The 6,600-nt window shown below is 34.5% G+C and overlaps 1 protein-coding gene across 3 annotated transcripts in view; it reads right to left on the reverse strand.

The window, feature by feature from the left end:
* The window catches only part of LOC144964156 (putative UDP-sugar transporter protein SLC35A4), a 29,836-nt gene extending 24,807 nt beyond the window's left edge, over window positions 1–5,029 (reverse strand). For 2 of the 3 annotated variants that reach the window (XM_078898097.1, XM_078898098.1), the window contains exon 1: window positions 4,566–5,029. The gene's annotated coding sequence lies outside the window, so the exon portion shown is untranslated. The remainder of the gene's footprint in view (window positions 1–4,565) is intronic. The other variant, XM_078898099.1, reaches the window with a different exon arrangement.
* Window positions 5,030–6,600: the final 1,571 nt, after the last annotated feature.

A 6,600-nucleotide genomic window follows, 5' to 3' on the forward strand; every position in this document is an offset into this window, starting at 1 on the left:
CGCGAATCATTATTTCATTATTTAATTTTTTCAAAAGCAAAGTTGGGATTGAGGTAATCAGATGTCACCCATCAAGTTACTCATCATGCCCAATGTAGCTCGGCATCCATATAAGGAAGAGTATTGGTTTGATCAATCACAATGGGTATTCAGTGTTGCTCCTAATTACATAATTTGTTCTTTGCTCTGGATTTTATGTAGTAACCGTTATTCAGAGTAATAAAATTCAGAGGTGTCAGTCCGTTACCATCCATTTGTCAGTCCGTTACCGACACTTTTTCAAAGACTGCAGATTCAAATTTTAGCCAAGCTTTTAAATATTGCTAGTGTGTTGTAGAACATCTCGTGGTTACTATAAAAGAACTTATTTGTTACTGGAAGGTTTAACTTCAGAAAGTTTGATCCATCTACATATAAAATTGAAAAAGATGGATTTTCTGATGTCAGTCCGTTACCAACATTATAATGTCAAAAAAATTCAAGTTGATAAAGATTCATCTTTATCCTTTTGATATATGATAAGGGCGGACATGATACATGTCCATGGGAAATATTAGCTCCATACAATAAATACATTGCATTTCAGAGCACGAAATGTATGCATTTTTGGTCTGATTTGTCAGTCCGTTACCCGTGGAATTTCCCAATTGTAGGTAGTTGCATGAAAATTTGAGATTGCAGCAATTGTTTTCAAAATAGTCTCATGCTATTCTGCAAGAAATACACTTTTCAATGGTACCAAAATTATGACAATGTGACAATTAGAACCAAAGTTACGGGATTATTAGTCCGCAAAAGTGGACCAAAATACTTAATATAATTTAAGAGGAAAAAAGAAACTAAAACTGTGACCAGAGAGCAACCGAAAAGCGGGGGAAATGGAAAATCACGGTTATTTGGGGTGGAATACATATAAAACCATATATCAAAATGATCGCAAAGGAAAGACGAAGCAAATTTTAAAAAAATTAAATGATTATTATGCAATATTATGCAACGTCATGCAATTACATAACCCTAGAAAATGAAAAAAAAAGACGCGAGGAACGGATAATAACTTTAAAAACAGATTTGAGGGTGGTCTTCTTCCAGAGCATGCTTACAATACTATGGCTATGATTAATTTTGAACACAAAAATTGTTAAAACAAGAGGAAAGGAGCGTAAACGTATGAATTTAGACACTAAAGTTGTGTCCTTGGGGAAGGCACTTAATATTTGGCATTGGCAAATGAGCAACAGACGAAAGATGACTGGTATTCGGAGAGAAGAAAAAAAAAACAAAAAAACAATGAACAGGGCTAGAAATAAAGTTGAACAAGTGTCAGTAAATGCAACTTGCAAATGTACTGCCCAATGTTTTTGCATCCTTGGACAAGACATTTGGGCACCAACAGTACTCGGGAGAAACAAGCTTGCCGCTTTATATATGCAAACATGGTCAGTGATAAAAATGCAAAATTAAAAACAAGAACTACATAAGAGTGGTAGAGAAAACTTAACCTGAAAATGCAAAATTGAATATTACCTAACATATTACATAATAACAAACAATAAGCCGATAAATACCGACACTTTGCAAACTTTCTGCAACATAGGCATGTCATATATCAAACTGAACATCTCGAAGAGATGTATCATATGACTAACTATTAAACTACATTAAAATTGAAATGAACTTTAGAAAATTTGATAATTGCTTTGCATTCAACATCACTAAGAGAACAGATTAAAGGGTACTCACGTACTGACTCGCTTAAATCCATAAGATGGCTGATATGTGGCAAAAGACAGAAGACAACAAAATCTAGGCACTCTGGGTTGTTGGCTGCATGGAATGTAGACACAGGCAATATCCAGGTAATGATACTGAATAAATACATCGAAGTCCAAGCAATGATACAGAAGTAGTTGGGGGAGACTGACGATCGAATTCATGTTGTTACTTCAATTTCATATTTAAAATACAAGGCAGATTATTGGAGCTGGAGGAGGCAGTCGACGGGAGTTGGAGGTGGCAGACAATCAAATTCATGTCGTTATTTCAGTCTCATATTTAAAAATACAAGACAGACGACTGGAGTTAGAGGCGGCAGACGACTGGAGTTGGAGGTGGCAGACAATCAAATTCATGTTGTTATTTCAATTTCATATTTAAAAATACAAGGCGGATTATTGGAGCTGGAGGAGGCAGATGACGGGAGTTGGAGGTGGCAGACAATCAAATTCATGTTGTTATTTCAATCTCATATTTAGAAATACACGGCAGATTATTGGAGCTGGAGGCGGCAGACGACGGGAGTTGGAGGTGGCAGACAATCAAATTCATGTTGTTATTACAATTTCATATATTCAAAAATACAAGGCAGATTATAGGAGCTGGAGGTGGCAGACAATCAAATTCATGTTGTTATTTCAATCTCATATTTAGAAATACAAGACAGACGACTGGAGTTCGAGACGGCAGACGACTGGAGTTGGAGGTGGCAGACAATCAAATTCATGTTGTTATTTCAATCTCATATTTAAAAATACAAGACAGACGACTGGAGTTCGAGGCGGCAGACGACTGGAGTTGGAGGTGGCAGACAATCAAATTCATGTTGTTATGTCAATTTCATATTTAAAAATACAAGGCAGATTATTGGAGCTGGAGGAGGCAGACAATCAAATTCATGTTATTTCAATCTCATATTTAAAAATACAAGACAGACGACAGGAGTTAGAGGCGGCAGACGACTGGAGTTGGAGGTGGCAGACAATCAAATTCATGTTGTTATTTCAATTTCATATATAAAAATACAAGGCAGATTATTGGAGCTGGAGGAGGCAGACGACTGGAGTTGGAGGTGGCAGACAATCAAATTCATGTTGTTATTTCAATCTCATATTTAAAAATACAAGACAGACGACTGGAGTTGGAGGCGGCAGACGACGGGAGTTAGAGGTGGCAGACAATCAAATTCATATTGTTATTTCAATTTCATATTTAAAAATACAAGGCAGGAAATGAAACATGAAAATGTGGTGTCATAATGAACGTCTGACTCTGAAAACAAAAAAAGTACTTCGATTATGATTAAATCAACAAAATTAAAAGTTATATAATAATTTTTGTTGTGGTAAAGAGTAAAGTAATGAATGAAATATACTTGAATTGGCTCTATCATGCTATTCTGTATTATTTGTATTGAAATTAACCACATTAAATTAAACCAACACACTTAACCTGCAGAACAAACAAAAATAAAAGATAAAAAATAATATCAGTGGAACATAATTTTTAGTTGTCCGGTATCATCCCAGTTAAAAAGTCATTTCAGTTTCAACATTCATTCATAAAATAAAACTAAAATTATGGATGGGACTATTTTCAGTCTTTTTACAGCAATTATTTAGCTTGAAATTATTTATACAAGTCACAAAAGCAAACGCAGTCGATAGTTTACAGACTGCACTGTACACAGGAGACTCGGGGATACATCGAGAGGCAATCCTGGTTGGCCGTCGCCAACTTCATGAACACGCATCGTATTTAAAGTCACTAAAAGACGCTTTCGCCAGCATCAATCACCACCAAAATTCACACAAATAGAGAAAAATGGTTGGCGAATAATATAACATTAATTAAAAATAGGTAATATAATGAAAAATGTATTTAAAATGAAGTTAAAACTTACCAAATTTTCAAACAGCTGGCATCTGAACAAAGAATGAACGGATTAAAAATCTGAAAACGCCGCCTGATGCGCTGGCTTCTCCTCTTTAAAATGAGACCGGAAGTGACGAAATTAGTGCACAGGAAGCGATTCCACGGCAATGGAAGTAAAACTATGTTCACCGGTAAACACAATTTTCACTCCAGAGCCGTAACATCGATATCGGGGCTCGATCAGCGGCTCAGCCACGGGCGATGCGACTACCTACAATTGTTATTTTGATTTGCATCAATTCTATATGTACCTAATAATCAATAAAAAAATTTTAATATATAATTTTTTAAACAAAACTATACTGCCACGGAAGACTAGTCAGACTGAGTCCAAATAATCTGTTGCTGGCACATGCGCATTGGAATTTGTTGAGCCACGGGTACTATTCAGACTAGAGTCCGAATAGCCGTAGCCATATAGTAAATGAATTGATAACCCACGCACAGAATTCCTGTCAACAACTTGAGACTTGGACTTGGTCACAAATTTTAAATTACTCTACTCTTGGACTTGGTATCTCTCTAGTTGTTTATTGTTAGACGTCTAGTAGTTGACGATTCTGCCAACTGAGTGAGACATTATTGACACTAATAACTGATTATGATTAACTATAGTAAAGATAGATAGTTAATAAGAGAGTAGGTATGGTATACATTTGTTGACTAGCCAAGCCCGTGGGTCAATATACGACGAGGATGTTTGTAGTGTGTAGAGTGTAGACTAGACGTCTAAGTCTAATAAGTCTAGAGTCAGAAGTATGAGCTATCTATCTAGATAGTTTGTTGATTGTCAAATCAAAAAAAGTTGATAACTTTGAATTATTATTAAACGTATATCACCAGAATATCAATACCTTTGTATCTTACACATAAGCCTTTCCAGTCTTTCAAAGCTCCACGTACATACTTCTATCTCTGGTTTTTGTAAACGTCAGTCGGAGGTTGTGTATCATCACTAAAATAGCGAAATGAAAGTTAAACGCATAAACTGAAGGTAAACTGAATGAATCTGACCAGAGTGGCCAGATTAATTCTAAATCTGCCACCAGAGCGACCAAAAAAAAATGAAACAAAAAAAAAAAAAAAAAAAAAAAAAAAAAAAAAAAAAAAACAACAAAAAGAAAGAAAGGAAATAGAAATAAGTCAAATAATTAACAGAAAATGCTAAATTATCGTCCGAAAAAAGCAACATTTTTCCAGTACTAAAAAAATCACATAAAAGTGCAAACAAAATCCTATTAAATTATTACCCCGTTGCCGTGTCATGATTCAATTAACTTGCCTTGCCAGTCTTAGGATGAAAAATATCTAAATTTTGTCGAATAAACGTCTGTATCGTGTAGATAGTATTATTTGCAGGACTGCAATCGAACACAATTATGGATCCCAAAAATGAAAAAATAGACCTATCAAACCCAATTTTTCACACCAGATTCAAAATTTGTCCAGGTTTTGGAATTTGGTGGTTAAAACGTCCAAATTGGCAATCATGACCTTGATCTATATGATGAAGTGACTCGATAGATCAAGTTCAAACATACTTGCTTTTTTTTTTCTTCCAGATTAACCTCGGTATTCTGGAAAAAAAAAAAAAAAGAAAGAAACAGTCTCAAATTTTAAATATAATCTAAATTATTCTTTAAAACGAAAGAAGCATTTTCTAATGGGTTTTGTGGACTTGTAGTATGGCATTCGCCTGTCCAAACTTTTGAGCGTGTATTATTATTATTGTGATGATGATGATGATGATGATGATGATGATGATGATGATGATGATGATGATGATGATAATGATGGTGATTATTATTATTATTATTATTATTATTATTATTATTATTATTATTGTTGTTGTTCTTGTTCTTGTTCTTATTATTATTATTATTATTATTATTATTATTATTATTATTATTATTATTATTATTATTATTATTATTATTATTATTATTATTATTATTATTATTACATGCGGCGATATGGTCTTGTGGTATGACACTCGTCTTCGGATCGGAAGGTCTTGGGTTCGAGACCTGCTCTGAGTGGCGCATAGTTGAGTCCTTGGAGAGGGTTCTTTACTCGCAGAATGCGTAAAGTGTTCTCAATGAATTTAGATAGGAGATAAAATTAAAACTCATTACAGAATGTTCTTCATATCTAGAAGCAAAAGGTATTGTCCCGTCCAGGCTGGTTGTGTAAGAGAGTTAGCTTATAGCAAGTGGGTTTAATGAGTTCACAGTGCTTGTATATCAGTTAAACTTGGTCATTATATTGAGTAGTCTAGGACAGTTTTACGTTCCAAAGTTAAAGGATTGGTCATTATATTGAGTACTAGAAAATTACTTTCTTTGATCGGTGTTACTTGGTTATTGGGGATAATAGCATCAAATTATAGTTGGAATTTATTATTTGGGCGTACAGATTATTTGGGTGTACTGAACTAACGTTTACCAAAAGTAATATTATATCATAAAAGGCGGGGTTTAACACCAATATGTAGGAATTGACGTTTCAGGTTTGATTATGATTTGGTCTTACTCTTAGGGGTTGGATTATAGACTGACAGGGAACTGTCAAAAACTGCAAGGGGGCGTGGAAACAATGGAACTGTGGGTAAAGTTTTGATAGGGATAAAAGAGGATGTTTCGAGGAAAACGGGAGGATTCAACTTGACCATGAGCTGCACACTTTAAAACCTTTTGTGCTCACCATCATTTATTTGCTTTTACGGACTTAGAAATATTCCACGAACATTGAAAATGGTTACTTAGGCAAAATTGACTTTACATGTGGACTGATTTTACGGATTTGGAATTTATAAAACTGATTGAATTATGACCATGCTATTTGATTTGGATTTGGAATTTATCATGATTTGGATTTTGAATTTATCAC

The sequence above is a fragment of the Berghia stephanieae genome, chromosome 2, assembly GCF_034508935.2.
Source record: "Berghia stephanieae isolate SIO BIC M18660-M18661 chromosome 2, UCSD_Bste_1.3, whole genome shotgun sequence".
Lineage (NCBI taxonomy): Eukaryota > Metazoa > Mollusca > Gastropoda > Nudibranchia > Aeolidiidae > Berghia > Berghia stephanieae.